This window comes from Macaca thibetana, chromosome 6, assembly GCF_024542745.1.
Source record: "Macaca thibetana thibetana isolate TM-01 chromosome 6, ASM2454274v1, whole genome shotgun sequence".
Taxonomy (NCBI): domain Eukaryota; kingdom Metazoa; phylum Chordata; class Mammalia; order Primates; family Cercopithecidae; genus Macaca; species Macaca thibetana.
The window spans coordinates 47,431,118-47,448,814 of record NC_065583.1 but is presented as its reverse complement, the minus strand read 5'-3'; the positions used below and the strand labels follow the sequence as shown (position 1 = coordinate 47,448,814).

The window sequence follows — 17,697 nt, the reverse complement described above, 5'->3', positions numbered from 1 at the left end:
ATAAGGCTGGTCTCGAGCTCCTGACCTCAAGTGATCCACCCGCCTCAGCCTCCCAAAGTGCTGAGATTACAGGTGTGAGCCACCACACCCGGCCTAAAATTTCTTATAGAGATGTGAGGGTGGTCTCACTATGTTGTCCAGGTTGATCCTGAACTCCTGGCCTCAAGCAATACTCCCACCTAGGCCTCCCAAAGCATTGGGATTACAGGCATGAGCTACCACACTTGGCCAACAATAAAATTTTCTACAACTCTATGCTAAAAGAGGAAAATGGGCTACAGCTGCTGCAGAAGACTTATGGTGGCAAGTTCACCTACTCAGAAGACCCACACCAATAAGAGACCCACAATGGAGGGCACAGCCACCTGAGGACAGGTCCATGGTCCCCACCACTTGGGAATGACTGGGTCACTGGAAAACACGGCTGCCATCCCCAACCCTGTTTCTCTCCTATTTCTCTCCTCTCACTTCTCTACCCTGAGATTAGATTATTTCTATTTTACAGGAAGAAAAAGTGTGATACATTCTCCCGAGCTTCAGAGGGAATCACTGTCGGTGAATGAATTGAACTCAGATGTTTCTGACATATAAACCGACATTTACATAATCACCATCCCTTTGCCAGCCTTTTGAAAAATGTTGACTTACACTGTTTGATCTCATATCTTGTCTTCAACAATTTATTTTCTCATACTTGAGATATCATAGTACTTAGAGCCATAGGGTGAGTGGCCAGTTAAATAGAAAGTCCTGCCACGATGAAGTTACTAATCTAATGAAAGGGAAGTCAGAGGTGAAAAAGCTCTAAGAACACAGATAAAAGGCACAGACAAATGCATCCACAACTAATCACAGCTCTATAGAGTTAGTGTAGGCTTGGAGACAGTAGGTGGATTGAATAGTGTACTATGCATTAAGAAGAGAAATTACTGGCCAAGCGCTGTAATTCCAGCACTTTGGGAGGCCAAGGCAGACAGATACCTGAAGTCAGGAGTTCAACACTAACCTGGCCAACATAGTGAAACCCCGTCTCTAGTAAAAATACAAAAAAATTAGCTGGGTGTGGTGGCATGTGCCTGTAATCCCAGCTACACAGGAGGCTGAAGCAGGAGAATAGCTTGAACCAGGGAGTCCAAAGTTGCAGTGAACAGATTGTGCCACTGCACTCTAGCCTGGTGACAGAGCGAGACTCCGTCTCAAAAAAAAAAAAAAAAAAAAAAAAGAGAAAGAAGAGAAATTACTGAACATGCACATTTTTCTAGAAACAATTCATTAGTATTCCACCCCAAATCTAAACATTGCTAATTCTGTTCTATACCTAAAGAGTGATCATTTTTAAGTTATTTATAATTTCAAACATAGATAACAGCAGACCTTTTGTAAAGCTAATAATTATTCAGTAATTTTTTTATTATTTATTATTATTGTTTTTTGAGATGGACTCTCGCTCTGTCACCCAGGCTGGAATGCAGTGGCACAATCTCAGCTCACTGCAACCTCTGCCTCCCGGATTCAAGTGATTGTCCTGCCCCAGCCTCCCGAGTAGCCAGGATTACAGGTGCCCGCCACCACGCCCAGCTAATTTTTTGTACCTTTAGTAGAGATGGGGTTTCACCATGTTGACCAGGCTGGTCTTGAACTCCTGACCTCGTGATCCTCCTGCCTTGGCCTCCCAAAGTGTTGGGATTACAGGCATGAGCCACTGTTCCCAGCCATTCACTAATTTATATAGTGAATAGTATAATAATCCCCCATGTACCCATTATCCAGCTTCAACAATCATCCACTCATGGCCATTATTATTTTATCTGCACTCCAACTGACTTCCTCCATCCTGTGCTGTTTTGAAGCAAATCTCAGGCATCATAATTTCAACTTTAAATCTTTAATATTTATCTCTAAAAAATAAAAACTCATTTTAATGAGATCATTCCAACACTTAAAATTAATAATCCTATAATATCCAGATGATAATGTTTTAGGCAGCAAATGAAAAACGCTGGCCACTGGAGAGATGTGAAGTGCTGTCACTCTCACAGCCTCTGCTTCACTGATAAGACCCCATAAAGTAGGTGATGAGACTTCATAGCAAACCTAATTTTTTATTCTTTGTTTATTCTGCAACCTCTCCCTCCCGGGTTCAAGCGGGAAATCATGAGAATGAACTCTCCATGAAAGGAAGATTAGAGAACCTGCCTCCTCATGAACAACTCAATTTCCCTTTGGAGAAGTAGAGATTCCATGTCATAAGTCAATGCCATGGTGTCACACGTTGTGTCAGAGCTACATACATAGCTCAGGAATGTGAGTGAGCACAGTGGACAAGGGCAGTACTTGCACCTCCAGAGCACAGTCCAGAAGCAACAGTCTATGGGAGTTTCCCCAGGCCTGATGCTGCTGGTTTCTGTTTTGTTGAAAATATTTTAAGAATCTATTTGACTTTTTTATTTATAGGTTTATTTAACCTATTTAGTGCCATTCATAAGGGTTAGAAGAAAACATGGAGTCATGTGAAAGAAGATTTTGTTGTTTTATTTTTATAGATTTAGGGGTACAAGTGTTGTTATGTTACATGGATATAGTGCGTAGTGGTGAAGTCTGGGTTATTTCATGTAACCATCACATGAATAGTGCACATCAGGCTCATTAAGTAATTTTTCATTCCTCACTCCTCTCCCATCCTCTCACCCTTCTAAGTTTCAAAAAAGAGTTTTAGTTATAAGGGATATATGGAAATTTGCCATAGTCCTTTGTAACAATTGCTTGGCAATGTTCCTTTAAAGAATGTTATATAGGCTGGGCGTGGTGGCTCACACCTGTAATCCCAGCACTCTGGGAGGCTGAGGCAGGAGGAAGGTGTTTTGAAGCAAATCTCAGGCATCATAATTTCAACTTAAATCTTTAATATTTATCTCTAAAGAATAAAAACTCATTTTTTTTTTTTTTTTTTTTTGAGACGGAGTCTTGCTCTGTCACCCAGGCTGGAGTGCAGTGGCCGGATCTCAGCTCACTGCAAGCTCCGCCTCCCGGGTTTACGCCGTTCTCCTGCCTCAGCCTCCCGAGTAGCTGGGACTACAGGCGCCCGCCACCTCGCCCGGCTAGTTTTTTTTTATTTTTTAGTAGAGACGGGGTTTCACCGTGTTAGCCGGGATCGTCTCTCGATCTCCTGGCCTCGTGATCCGCCCGTCTCGGCCTCCCAAAGTGCTGGGATTACAGGCTTGAGCCACCGCGCCCGGCCTTAAAAACTCATTTTAATGAAATCACTCCAACACTTAAAATTAATAATCCTATAACGTCCAGATGATAATGTTTTAGGCAGCAAATGAAAAACGCTGGCCACTGGAGAGCCTACATAACATTCTTTAAAGGAACATTGCCAATCAATGATTACCGAGGACTATGGCAAATTTCCATATATCCCTTATAACTAAAACTCTTTTTTGAAACTTAGAAGGGTGAGAGGATGGGAGGGGAGTGAGGGATGAAAAATTACTTCAGGTGAAGTGACAGCACTTCACCCGAGGTCAGGAGTTTGAGACCAGCCTGGCCAACATGGCAAAACTCTGTCTCTACTAAAAAATGCAAAACTTAGCTGGGCGTGGTGGCATGCGCCTGTAATGCCAGCTACTTGAGGAAGGCTGAGGCTGGAGAATCACTTGAACCTGTGAGGCAGAGGTTGCAGTGAGCTGAGATCTCACCACTGGATTCCAGCCTGAACGACAGAGCAAGACTCTGTCTCAAATAAATAAATAAATAGTAAAGAATGTTATATAAACAGAGGTCAATTTATGCAGTTCCTAAAGATTCATGTGCAAAAAATTTTATAAGCCAAATCTTATTTTAAAAGCTTTAAAATAGAGCACATAAAAAACTAATAATTATTCCCTAATTTATATTGTTTGGAGTCTAGATTTTTGAACACAGTTTTTTGGGGGTTTTTTGTCTTAAAATGAAACAATCTCAACTAGGCTGGCAGGATTACATATTCCTGGGGCTATGCATGCCTTTGCACTCCTGCGCCACTACTGCAATAGCCACCCAACTGGTTTTTATGCCTCTGATCCCGCCCCGTCATACTGAGTTGTCTTCCTAAAGTACATATCTAGTCCTGCCACTTCACTAATAGGCATTTAATGTTTCCATCACCTTCCAAAAATCCCTGTTCCTTAGCATAGCATTCAAAGTTCTCTGTGACCTGTCCCTGACTTACCAAACAACTTTTTTTCCCTCTGCTCTCCACCCTCCACATCCTCCATCCTCCAGCCATATCACTAGTAAATGCTTTTAGAACATAGTCCATATTTTTCCAAACACTGAACCACTGAATGTATTTACAGAACTAGGGTCAGTATAGCGCAGTATTTAAGAGCTACCCTAGGCCGGGCGTGGTGGCTCATGCCTGTAATCCCAACACTTTGGGAGCCGAGGCAGATGGATCACCTGAGGTCGGGAGTTTGAGTCCAGCCTGATCATTATGGAGAAACCCTGTCTCTACTAAAAATACAAAATTAGCACACAGGCATGGTGGCGCATGCCTATAATCTCAGCTACTCGGCAGGCTGAGGCAGGAGAATTGCTTGAACCCAGGAGGCAGAGGTTGCAGTGAGCCGAGATTGTGCCATTGCACTCCAGCCTGGGCAACAAGAGCGAAACTCTGTCTCAAAAAAAAAAGGAACTACCCTTTATTTCAGACTGGGTAGAATCCTGGCTCTGTCACTTACCAGCTGTGTGACTTTGATAAAATCACTTAATTTGCCTGAGCCACAAGTTTCTTCAGCTCTAAAATAGGATGGTGAGGTTGAGCACATTGGCTCATGTCTGTAATCCCAGCACTTTGGGAGGCTGAGGCAGGAGGACTGCTTGAGCCCCAGAGCTCAAGACCAGCCTGGGCAACATAGCAAGACCACCCATCTCTAATTTATTAAATTTATGGAAAAATAACTAAATAAAATGGGATAAGGGTATATTTCTCATGGAGTTGCTGGGAGAATTCAGTTGGATTAGGCATGTCAAATGCTTAGCACAATGCCTGGCACAGTTCAATATATGATAACTCTTATCCTCTACATTTCAATCTGTTAAGACCTGGTTTAGTTGATACCACCCTGTGAAGCCTTTCTAGTTCCTCCAGCTGGAAGTCATCTCTCTCCTCTTCTGGGATCCCACAGCTCATGCATAGTCTCTTTCTCAGCCCTAACTACCTTCTGCCTTGTACTGTGATACACATCTTCTCTAGGCTCTGCTTCTCTGCTCTGCTCTGAATCCCTGCTATGTGCTAAGTGCCATAAGTTCCATGGGGGAATGAAAGATGAAGAAAACTTGGTTCTCTGCTTTGTAACTGTTCACCTTCTAGTTAGCAAACAGAGCAATTCAAATACAATTCACCAATGTTTGTTGAATGAAGTTGAGGCTCATAATCATCATATAGGTTTCTGTTCCTCTGAGGTTCTCTTTTATAGAAGAATCTCAAAGTGTAAGCTAGATTTTAGGCCCAGGACCATTTCCTTACATTAAGCAGGGGGTAAATACAGTGAAATATAATTTAACATAGCTGAGCTTAGTGTACTATCCAGGGAAAAGTAATATTGGCGATGTCAGAGTCAAGTGATACCATTGTACTACGACTTCCTCTGCTCCCAAAGCTTTTGCCAAAATAAATACAAAAAGTGTTGGACCTAAAATATTGCATAGGGCTATAAATCACTTCTAGCCTCCTTTTCCCAATGAGGTAGTTGTGATGAGCATTCTTGGTATACTTGTAATTCAAGGCAGAGCAGATGGTGAAGGCTGCATGCCCGTACTGCATCCTCTGATCCTGTCTGTAGATGCTCAAGGCCATGAGGTAAACAGCCCCCTTGGGCTTCCAATCCTAACTGCTGAAGGGGTCCTCTGTCTTGTACTAAATGACACTTTAAGTCACTGCCAGGTTCTGCATGTCATCAATACTTCAAATGAGGCTGTTCAGGCTCCTGCCTCACCCAAATACCAAAAGATGACACCTGTGGCGCCTACCACATGAGGAAACAGAGCAGCTGGACAGCATATTTTGACCATGTGAACAGGGCACATGTCCTCAGGTTGGCCTCTCATGAAATGACTGCCCTGGGCTGCTGGAGAAAAAGTGGCTTGTTCTCCTGGGCAAGGTATTCATCCCCTTTCTTCTCCGTCCTTCTCTCCAGGCTGGCTGAGCATGACGACCTTGTGATAGGCCTAGGCTGGTTTCCTCACTCTATCTCTAGAGTTGTAATTCTGTGGGTAACTGTGAGAGAGGAAGCTTTACTCACATATGGGCCCTTCCATGTTTTTGAACATAATGTGTTTCTGAAACATATTGAATAGACAAACGTATGCAAGTCAAACAATAGGCTTAAATGTGTTAAGGGCAGTTCATTCCCAGAAAGCTAAAAATATTATAAAATGCCCAATTGTATTTCACATTTTAGTCACAGCATTGAACAATGTATTTTTAGCATTTGTAGATTTTCTTTTTCTTTTTTTTTTTTTTTTTTTTTTTGAGACAGGGTCTTGCTCTGTTGCTCAGGTTGGAGTGCAGTGGTGTCATCACAGCTCCATGCAGCTTTAACCTCCTTGGGCTCAAGTCATCCTTCCACCTCAGCCTCCTAGGTAGCTGGGACTACAGGTGCACATCACCATGCCCAGCTAATCTGTTATAGTTTTAGTAGAGATGGGGTTTTGCCATGTTGCCCAGCCTGGTCTTGAACTCCTGGGCTCAAGTGATCTGCCCGCCTCAGCCCTCCAAAATGCTGGGACTACAGGCATAAGCCTCTTTTTATTCTTAACAACGGAATATATGTCAGCTGGCACGTGACTAAGAGTTCAGATGAGGCTAAAGATTCATTGCTCTTGGTCCTCTGAGGAGCTTGTCTTTGTCTTCTTTCAGCACACTTGTGATGAGAGCAGTGCTTCCAATCACTAGCATCAGCAGCCTCATTTTTTTTTTCCAATTCTACTCATTTTTATTCTTACTAAAAAGAGGAAAATAGGCCAGGCACGGTGGCTTATGCTGATGCTGGTAATCTCAGCACTTTGGGAGGCCAAGGTAGGCAGATGATGAGGTCAGGAGATCGAGACCATCCTGGCCAATATGGTGAAACCCCATCTCTACTAAAAATACAAAAAAATTAACTGGGTGTGGTGGCGCATGCCTGTAATCCCAGCTACTCGGGAGGCGGAGGCATGAGAATTGCTTGAACCCAGGAGGCAGAGGTTGCAGTGAGCCGAGATCATGCCATTGTACTCCAGCCTGGTGACAGAGCGAGACTATCTCAAAAAAAAAAAGGAAAATAATGAAATTGTCATTGAAACACCACTGTGCCAACAATACTGAGAGCAACTGGCAAGACTGCATGCATTAGACATGCATTGTCTAACGCCACGCTGCAGCAGCCTAAATGATGGATGAGAGCCTGAATGTAAGACTAGGCTAAGAAGCTGTCAGCACTGTACAGTACCATTCAGGTCACAGTCTACTTACTCCAACATTGTCTTATTTGGTTATTTCCTCATTCCTTCATCTCACCCCACACCCTTCACTTTTAAGGAAGAGCAAGGATGGTGAGATTATGGAAATCAGTAGTTGCTTAGCATGAATTATTAATAAACAAGTATTATTTATTTTACTCAATACGGTAAATACTGAGTAACTGCCTAACCATCTAATGAGATGTTAAGAAGAAAGACTTTAAAGGAGCTCTTTACACAAGGACCACAGGAAGCATAAAAATCAACAACATTAAAGAGTTAATAAATATCAGTGATGAGGCTGGGCACAGTGGCTCACGCCTGTAATCCCAGCACTTTGGGAGGCTAAGGTCTGGGGATCACCTGAGGTCAGGAGTTTGAGATCAGCCTGGCCAACATGGTGAAACCCTGTCTCTACTAAAAATACAAAAATTATCTGGGCATGGTGGCAGGTGCCTGTAATCCCAGCTACTTGGGAGGCTGAGGGAGGAGAATCGCTTGAACCCAGGAGGCAGAGGTTGCAGTGAGCCGAGATCGTGCCATTGCACTCTAGCCTAGGTGACAGGAGGGAAACTCTGCCTCAAAATAAATAAATAAATAAATAAATAAATAAATCAGTGATGTACAAACCAGGTATCTGTGGAAAATGCTCTAGGGTCCCACAAGCCACCTGAAGAAGTCTATATTCTTAACCCATCAATGGAGTGAGAAAACTGCCCTTCACTCAGGGTGAGATCTTCAGCACGGGGTAGCATATCAGCAAGTTAAAAAAATAAATAAATAAAACAAATAAAACAAAGACTTGGCCAGGCACAGTGGCTCACATCTATAATCCCAGCACTTTGGGAGGCTGAGATAGGCAGATTGCTGAGGTCAGGAGTTCTAGACCAGGCTGGGCAACATGGGGAAACCCCATCTCTACTAAAACACAAAAAATTAGCTGGGCATGGTAGTGTGCGCCTGTAGTCCCAGCTACTTGGGAGGCTGAGGCACAAGAATCACTTGATCCCAGGAGGCGAAGGTTTCGGTGAACTGAGACTGTGCCACTGCACTCTAGCCTGGGTGACAAAATGAGACTCTGTCTCCAAAAAAAAAAAAAAAAAAAAAAAAAAAAAAATCCACAACAATAACAAAACAAAAATAAACACTTGATTCAAACAGAATGTGAAAAATGACACATGATAAATTTGGGAATTTCAACACTGGATATTTGATGATATTAAGAAACTGTTGACCGGGTGCAGTGGCTCACGCCTGTAATCCCAGCACTTTGGGAGGCTGAGGTGGGTGGATCATGAGGTCAGGAGCTCAAGACCAGCCTGGCCAAGATGGTGAAACCCTGTCTCTACTAAAAATACAAAAATTAGTCAGGTGTGGTGGCGCTCGCCTGTTATCCCAGCTACTCAACCTGAGAGGTGGAGGTTGCAGTGAGCCGAGATTCTGCCACTGTACTTCAGTCTGGGCGACAGAGCGAGACTCTATCTCAAAAAAACAAGAAGAAAAAAGAAAAGAAAAGAAAAGAAAAGGAAAAAGAAAAAGAAACTGTTGGCTGGACACGGTGGCTCACACCTGTATTCCCAGCACTTTGGGAGGCCGAGGTGGGTGGATCATGAGGCCAGGAGTTCGAGATCAGCCTGGCCAACATGGTAAAACCCTGTCTCTTCTAAAAATACAAAAACTAACTGGGCATGGTGGCAGGCGCCTGTAATCCCAGCTACTTGGGAGGCTTACGCAGGAGAATCATTTGAACCCAGAGGCATTTGAACCCAGGAGAATCGTTTGAACCCAGCTGCAGTGAGCCAAGATCGTGCCATGGCACTCCAGCCTGGGCGACAGGGTGAGACTCTGTCTCAAAAAAAAAAAAGAAAAGAAAAGAAACTGTTAATTGACTGGGCACAGTGACTCACGCCTGTAATACCAGCACTTTCAGAGGCCAAGGCGGGCAGATCACTTGAGGTCAGGAGTTTGAGACCAGCCTGGCCAACATGGCGAAACCCCATCTCTACTGAAAATACAAAAAATTAGCCAGGCATGGTGGCAGACGTCTGGAATGCCAGCTACTCCGGAGGCTGAGGCAAGAGAATCTCTTGAACCCAGGAGGTGGAAGTTGCAGTGAGCCGAGATGACGATACTGTACTCCAGCCTGGGCCACAGAGCGAGACTTTGTCTCAAAAAAAGAAACTGTTAATTATTTGTAGGTGTGATAAGTGATTATATCTTTATAGAAAGAACCCTAAGCTTTTAGAAACACGTATTGAAATATTTAGGAAAGAATTATACGATGTCTGGGATTTGCTTCAAAATAATACAAGAGGGTGGGAAATGAGTGAGGGAATAGGTGAAACAAAATTGACCACATGTTATATTAATTGTTAAAGCTCGGTGATGAGTAACAGGAGGAATTATGAGAATCTTATTATGAGATTCTGTTTACTCTTGTATATGTTTGAAATTTCCCATAACAAAAAGTTTGTAAAATTTTGGAGGACTGGAAACATAAATTAAAACTGGATATAAAGAATCCTACCACATCAACATGGACAAACATTAAGAAAAATATGGAGGGTGGGGCGTGGTGGCTCACACCTATAATTCCAGCAATTTTGGGAAGCCCAGGCAAGAGGATGGCTTGAGCCCAGGAGTTTGAGACCAGGCTAGGCAACACAAGACCCGGTCTTGTGTTGTGAAGAAAGAAAGAAAGAAAGTAAAGAAAAATTATCCACGCATTATCTGGACATAGTAGCATTTGCCTATAGTCCCAGCTGCTCTGGAGGAGGATCGTTTGAGCCTAGAAGTTACAGGCCACAATGAGCTGTGAGCAGGCCACTGCACTCCAGCCTGGGTGACAAAGTGAGACCCTGTCTCTAAGTAAAAATTTAAAAATAACATTGGAAAAAAGAGTTGCAGAAGAATAGGTACCAAATGATGCCATAATTTCATATATATATATAATGCCAAACATGCCTAACAATACAATACGAACCTTTAAGGGTACATGCATATGTCGGTAAAAGTAGGAAGACCAACATAGAAAGGAGTGGTACCAATTTCAGAAATGTGGTTACTAGGGATGCAGGAAGGGGAATACCATGGGGGAGGGTTACACAAAGGGCTTCCACTATTTTTGTAAAGTCTTAGACCTTTTTGTTATTGTTGTTGTTTTATGACAGAGTCTCCATCTTGTGGCGTAGGCTGGAGTGCAGGGTGTGATCATAGCTCACTGTAACCTCCAACTCCTGGGCCCAAGCACCCTCAGCCCCTGAAATAGCTGGGTCGCACAGTGGCCCACCAAAACTGGATAATTTTTGTATTTTTAGTAATGACCAGGTTTCACCATGTTGCCCAGGCTGGTCTCGAACTCCTGACCTCAAGTGATCCTCCCATCTCAGGCTTCCCAAAGTGCTGGGATTTCAGGTGTGAGCCACTGCACTTGGCCAAGCCTTACACCTTAAATTGGGTCATAGACACATAAGTGATTATATTATCCTCTATATCTTTCTGTATTTATGAAATATTTCATAAGAAAAAATACACAACTAAAATTTTAAATTAAAAAGTGAAACAGAAGGTTACTAATCACCTAGAGGAATGAGTTAGAAGATTCTTGCATTTCTTGTATTGACTACTATGCCCATCTCTTCCCACTGCCTGCCCCACAACCCTGTAGCTTGTAAGATTTGTTTTTGTTAAGATACTATTGTGAAAAATAATATTGACAAAAATACAATTAACATATTTAAAGACTAATAATGAAACAAGTTCCCTTGCACTTTTTTTTTTTTTTTTTGAGATGGAGTCTTTCTCTGTTGCCCAGGCTGGACTGCAGTGGAACAATCTCAGCTCACTGCAACCTCTGCCTCGCGGGTTCAAGTGATTCTCATGCTTCAGCCTCCTGAGTAGCTGGGACTACAGGTGCGTGCCACCATGCATAATTTTTGTATTTTTAGTAGAGACTGGATTTAGCCATGTTGGCCAGGCTGGTCTGGAACTCCTGACCTCAAATGATCCACCTTTCTTGGCCTCACAAAGTGCTGGGATTACAGGCATGAGCCACCACGCCCAGCCTTCCCTTGCACTCTTGACTCAAAAATCATGACATTACCAGTAACACTGAGGCTCCAGGTATGCTCTCTCTGATCACATCCCCAACAGACAGGTATGCTGTGCTGAATTTTGTATTTATTATTCCTTGACTTTCTTTATAATCAAAACATACATTGTATATTTTAAAATATATTTAGCTTTGTATGTGTTTAACTTACATATGTGGAACCATAATATGACTTGCTCTTCTTAAGAAAAATGTTTGCGATTTATTCATGTTGATGTATATAGTTCATTCATGTTCGTGTCTGTGTGTATATATATTAATAATATATGACAGTTTATTTATCCAGTCTGTTGTTGATAGACTTTTGGACTATTTCCAGATTTTGCTGTAACAAACAACACTGCTGGGAGCATCCTTACATGCCTTCTGAAGTCCACGTGCAGGACTTTCTCCAGAATAAAAACCAAGGAGAGGAATAGCTGGTCACGGGGTGTGCCCATCTACAATGTACTAGATAATGCCAGGTTGTCTTCCCAATTTACACTCCCACCAGCGGAGTGTGAACATTTCCATTGCTCCACGTCCTCACCAACACTTGGTGTTGACAATGAACTTTCGCCAACTGGGTGAGAATGAAAACTAGAATCTGTGGTTTTAATTTCCATTTCCCTGCTTACTAATAAAGCTGAGGCTTTTTTTTTTTTTTCCATATTTTTGGCCATTCACCTTCTTGCTTTTGTGACATATCAATCTTTTGCTCACTTTTATTTGGGGTATCTTGTGTTTTTTGTTTGTGGATTTTTAGGAAATCACCATGTGTTTGAGGTATAATTATGTAAGTTACGTAAGTTCTCTAAGTTCCCAGTTGTGACTTGCTTTTTCACTTTTTTACTCTTCTGGTATGAGGAGTAGTCCTAAATTTTAATATAGTTTTTTTTTTCTTTCTGAGATAGAGTCTCCCTTTGTTCCCCAGGCTGGAGCTCTGAGGCACGATCTCAGCTCACTACAGCCTTGACCTTCCTGAGCTCAAGCGATCTTCCCACCTCAGGCACTGGAGGAGCTAGGACTATAGACGTGCACCACTGGGCCCACATACAGTTACATTTGGTCAACAGTTTTTCCTTTTTGCTTTTGCTTTTGGTGTCTTATTTAAGAAAGATGGGCTGGGCGCGGTGACTCACGCCTGTAATCCCAGCACTTTGGGAGGCCAACGCAGGTGGATCACCTGAGGTTGGGAGTTTGAGACCAGTCTGACCAACATGGAGAAACCCCGTGTCTACTAAAAATACAAAATTAGCCGAGTGTGGTGGCGCATGCCTGTAATCCCAGCTACTCGGGATGCTGAGGCAAGAGAATTGCTTGAACCCAGGAGGCAGAGGGTGCAGTGAGCTGAGATCTCACCACTGCACTCCAGCCTGGGCTACAGAGCTAGACTCTCTGTCTCAAAGAAAAGAAAAGAAAAGAAAAGAAAAGAAAAGAAAAGAAAAGAAAAGAAAAGAAAAGATATGAGCTGAGCGTGGTGACTCACACCTGTAATCACAGCACTTTGGGAGACCAAGGCAGATGGATCACAAGGTCAGTATCGGGGAAACCAGCCCCCAATATTTCAACGTAGGTTCTTTTCTTTTCTATTTTCCCTAAGTGTCAGCCGGTCTAAGAAATAAAGAGAAAGAATACAAAGAGAGAAATTTTACAGCTGGGCCTCTGCGGGGGACCATCACATAATGGTAGGACCGTGATGGCAACCTTGAGCTGCAAAACCAGCAAGCTTTTATTAGGGATTTAGAAGGGGAGAGAGTGTATGAATAGGGATTGGGTCACAGAGATCACATGCTTCAAAAGGCAATAAAAGATCACAAGGCAAATGGCAGAGCAAGATCACAAGGCCAGGGCAAAATTAGAATTACTGATGAGGTTCCACATCCCGCTGGGCACACATTGTCATTGATAAACATCTTAACAGGAAACAGGGTTCGACAGCAGACTACCAGTCTGACTAGAATTTGCCAGGCTGGAATTTCCTAATCCTAGCAAGCCTGAGGGCACTGCAGGAGACCAGGGTGTATTTCATCTCTTGTCTTCAACTGCATAAGACAGACAATCCCAGAGTGGCCATTTTAGAGACCTCCCCCTGGGAATGCATTCCTTTCCCAGGGTTATTCTTTTTTTTTTTTTTTTTTTGAGACGGAGTCTCGCTCTGTTGCCCAGGCTGGAGTGCAGTGGCTGGATCTCAGCTCACTGCAAGCTCTGCCTCCCGGGTTTACGCCATTCTCCTGCCTCAGCCTCCCAAGTAGCTGGGACTACAGGCGCCCGCCACCTCGCCCACCTAGTTTTTTGTATTTTTTAGTAGAGACGGCGTTTCACCGTGTTAGCCAGGATGGTCTTGATCTCCTGACCTCGTGATCCACCCGTCTCGGCCTCCCAAAGTGCTGGGATTACAGGCTTGAGCCACCGCGCCCGGCCCCCAGGGTTATTCTTTGCTGGGAAAAGAATTCAGTGATATTTCTCCTATTTGCTTTCTGCAAGAAGAGAAATATGACTCTGTTCTGTCCGGCCCCACAGGCAGTCAGACCTTATGGTTATCTCCCTTGTTCCCTGAAAATTGCTGTTATCCTGCTCTTTTTTAGGATGCCCAGATTTCATATTGTTCAAACACACACGTTTTACAAAAAATTTGTGCAGTTAACACAATCATCACAGGGTCCTGAGGTGACACACATCCTCAGCTTACGAAGATGACGGGATTAAGAGATTCAAGTAAAGACAGGCATAGGAAATTATAAGAGTATTGATTGGGGAAGTGATAAATGTCCATTAAATCTTCACAATTTATGTTCTTCTGCCATGGCTTCAGCCAGTCCCTCCATTTGAGGTCCCTGACTTCCCGCAACAGATCAGGAGTTCAAGATCAGCCTGATCAATATGGTGAAACCCCGTCTCTACTAAAAATACAAAAATTAGTTGGGCGTGGTGGTGGGCACCTGCAGTCCCAGCTGCTTGGGAGGCTGAGGTGGGAGAATTGTTTGAACCCGTGAGGTGGAGGTTGGAGTGAGTTGAGATCGTGCCACTGCACTTCAGCCTGGGCGACAGAAAAACACTCTGTCTGAAAAAAAAAAAAAAAGAAAAAAGAACAAAGTAGAAGCATGTGTCTAACCAGACATCAAGATTCATATTAAAGTTGTAATTAAGACACCATTGAATTGCTGTAAGGGTAAAAGAGCAGTAGAACTGAATAAAGAGCCTAAAAAAACCCACATATGTACAGAAATTTAATATATGATAGAAATGGTATTGACAATAAGTGGGGAAAGGATAGACTCTTAAATAAATGAGACTGGGACAATTGGTAATCCATAAGAAAAAGAGGAACTAAACTCTTACCTCATACCAAACACAAAAAATAATTTCGTATGTATTATGGACTTAAATGCAAATGGAAAACTTTAAGACTTTTAGAAGATATCTTTGCCCGGGCACAGTGGCTCACGCCTGTAATCCCAGCACTTTAGGAGGCCAAGGCCGGCAGATCACCCAAGGTCACGAGTTTGAAAGAGCCCAGAGGATAGTTTTATTTGTATTTGAACTTTATCTAACTGGAAACATACAGTAAATACGTAAATGGGGCCAAGCGTGGTGGCTAATGCCTATAATCCCAACACTTTGGGAAGCCGAGGTGAGATCACCTGAGGTTGGTAGTTCAAGACCAGCCTGACCAGCATGGAGAAACCCCGTCTTTACTAAAAATACAAAATTATCCAGGTGTGGTGGCACACGCCTATAATCCCAGCTACTGGGGAGGTTGAGGCAGGAGAATTGCTTGAACCCAGGAGGCAGAGTTTGCGGTGAGTCAAGATCGTGCTATTGCACCCTAGCCTGGGCAACAAGAGCAGAACTCCATCTCAAAAAACAAAAAACAAAACAAAAAAAACCCCCTAACCTTTAGTGATAGATGTCAGATACTGGTTTCCTTTGATGGGAGGCACTGGCTGAAAGGAAGATAAGGGGTGATGTAATTATTTCATATCTTGCTTTGGGGGGTGGTTACATGGGTATATTTAATTGCTACAATTGATAAAGCTAAATAGTTAGGGCCCCCTTGCATTTTATTTTATATAAGTTTACGTCTTTAAAGGAAAACATATTGTTAATAAAATGAATAGACAGACACACCACGAATTGTGAGATAGTATTTGCAGTGCATATGTGTGACAAAAGACTTGTATCCCGTAGCAAGCCTCCAGCATGCTTGGGTCTGTGGTGACCCTATGCATTCCTTCAGTGCTTGCTAGAACAGTTTTGAAACGGTTTGAGACCTTGCCCTTCTATCCAGAGCAAGGTTATAAAAATTTCAGACAATGACTTGCTCCCTCCTGGATCTGGTGTGCTGGGCCTTGTATAGATCTGCACCATCTAATGTGGCAGCCACTTGGCATACGTGATTAAATTAAATTTGGAGTTCTATTACATTTTCACACTAGCCACATTTCAGGTGGCCAGTAGCCACAGGTGGCCAGTGGCTACCATATTGGACTGCGCAGATTAGAGGGCATTTCTGTCGCTGTGGAAGTTGTTTTGGACAATTCTGGTGTGAAAGGTGAATGGAATCCTGAGTGTTTGCTATGCTCCAGACTCAGTACAAATTTTATTTTATTACACACTTAAAGCAAAAGCCTTATGAAAGTTGAGGATGAAGCCAAGAGAGGTGGTAAGTGTAGGAGCTGAAACAGTGGAGAGGAATAACAGGGAAGAGTCCTGCCCTGAGAGATTCATGGAACAGGATATTTACAAGGCAAAGCAAAGAGAACCAGAGTCTCAGTTCTGCAGAGGGGCTGAATGCCCCAGGAGCTAGTGGAGGGTGAGGTCAATGTGTACTCATCTTAAAGGAAAAACTCATGGAAGAGGAAGGTGCTAATGTTGTTGAACACCTATTTTGTGCCAACCCTCTTAATTCTTGTTTTAAATCTTTGAGGTATCACCATGAGGTCGTTTTTAAGTTCAGTACAGATGAGGAGCCCAAGGTCAGAATTATGTGTCTAGGGTTGCCCAGCCACAAACCGGGAGATCAGAGTTTGATGCCAGGCCTCTCTAACCCTGCAGCCTGAGTGGAATATAGAAGCTGGTGGGAAGTTTGGGTGGGAAGGAGATGGATGCCTTAAAGTTATTGTCTTGGTGTTAGGTGTGTTAAAGGATTGACTGGGATGGGAAAAGTGTTGCTGGCTTGGGCATAGCACAAGCAGCACAGCTCCTGTGTTCCTTTGGGTGGTGGGGTCACCTCTCTTAAAGGTAGAGGCTTCTAGCTGATTCTGTCTTTTCAGGCCAGGAACAGTTGCTGAACACCCCAGGCCTGCTGAGGTCCCTCCTTGAGTCTCATGTTCAAGCAGTCTTTGTCTATGAAACTGGGAGGCGACCTTGTTAGCTGCCAGTTCCTGACAGCCACCTCTCACCAGTGGCTCCACTCTGTGTCCCTGACTCAGCACATGGCACAAGAGTGCCTGCCATCCCTCAGTGTTTCTACAGCAGCAATCCCGAGATGCCGGAGCTAGAGGGGACCTGACCTGAGAGAAGATACCTTCAGTGACTGCCAGGCTGTTCCTTGGAACCTGTGCAGAGATGAAGGCTGCCTGTGTTAACACACCTAGTGAGGAGTGGAGCTGAATTTGAATGCAAGTCTAGGCAACTTAATTGAGCAAGTTTGAAACCTTGCTTGCTGCCCTTCTGGAAGGAGTCAGGAATTTCCAGTTCTGGGCCTGGGCTGTGGGTCTGACAGACCTCTGGCCCTAGGTTTGGGTGCCAGGTTCTCCACTTCCAGAATAAGAAGCTTTGCTGTGCAGCAGGACCTGGGCCCTTCTGGTATCTCCTGAATGAAAAACAAGGGATATTTAATAAATGTGGATTTAAATATTAAAAAAAAGACTTGTATTCTGAGTGTATCAGGAACCACTAACAATTAACAACAACAACAAAAATCCAATTTAAAATGTACAAGGTATTTGAACAAACAAAAAAGACATAAGAATGGCCAGTAAGCATGTGAAAGGGTGCTCAACATCATTGTTCATTAGGAAAATGCAAATTAAAACTTTGATTTAAAAAAAAACTTCACCCACTAGAATGGATAAAGTGGTAATATCAGATGTTTATAAAGCTATGGAACAACTGGAACT

General features: G+C 43.3%; 5 protein-coding genes and 1 non-coding gene across 6 annotated transcripts in view; 2 read left to right on the top strand and 4 right to left on the bottom strand.

Moving 5' to 3' along the window:
• Positions 1-11,143, bottom strand: part of SKP1 (S-phase kinase associated protein 1) — a 105,881-nt gene extending 94,738 nt beyond the window's left edge. Inside the window, exon 1 of the mRNA XM_050792881.1 lies at positions 11,134-11,143. The gene's annotated coding sequence lies outside the window, so the exon portion shown is untranslated. The remainder of the gene's footprint in view (positions 1-11,133) is intronic.
• Positions 1-17,697, bottom strand: part of PPP2CA (protein phosphatase 2 catalytic subunit alpha) — a 354,454-nt gene that overhangs the window by 56,365 nt on the left and 280,392 nt on the right. The gene's annotated exons all lie outside the window — the stretch shown is intronic.
• UBE2B (ubiquitin conjugating enzyme E2 B) overlaps positions 1-17,697 on the top strand; it is a 262,616-nt gene that overhangs the window by 98,150 nt on the left and 146,769 nt on the right. The gene's annotated exons all lie outside the window — the stretch shown is intronic.
• CDKL3 (cyclin dependent kinase like 3) overlaps positions 1-17,697 on the bottom strand; it is a 160,157-nt gene that overhangs the window by 15,359 nt on the left and 127,101 nt on the right. The window lies entirely within an intron of this gene.
• VDAC1 (voltage dependent anion channel 1) overlaps positions 1-17,697 on the bottom strand; it is a 394,265-nt gene that overhangs the window by 281,973 nt on the left and 94,595 nt on the right. The window lies entirely within an intron of this gene.
• Positions 15,761-15,891, top strand: LOC126957781 (small nucleolar RNA SNORA9). Its single transcript, XR_007726949.1, has one exon. It is a non-coding gene; the product is annotated as a small nucleolar RNA SNORA9 (small nucleolar RNA).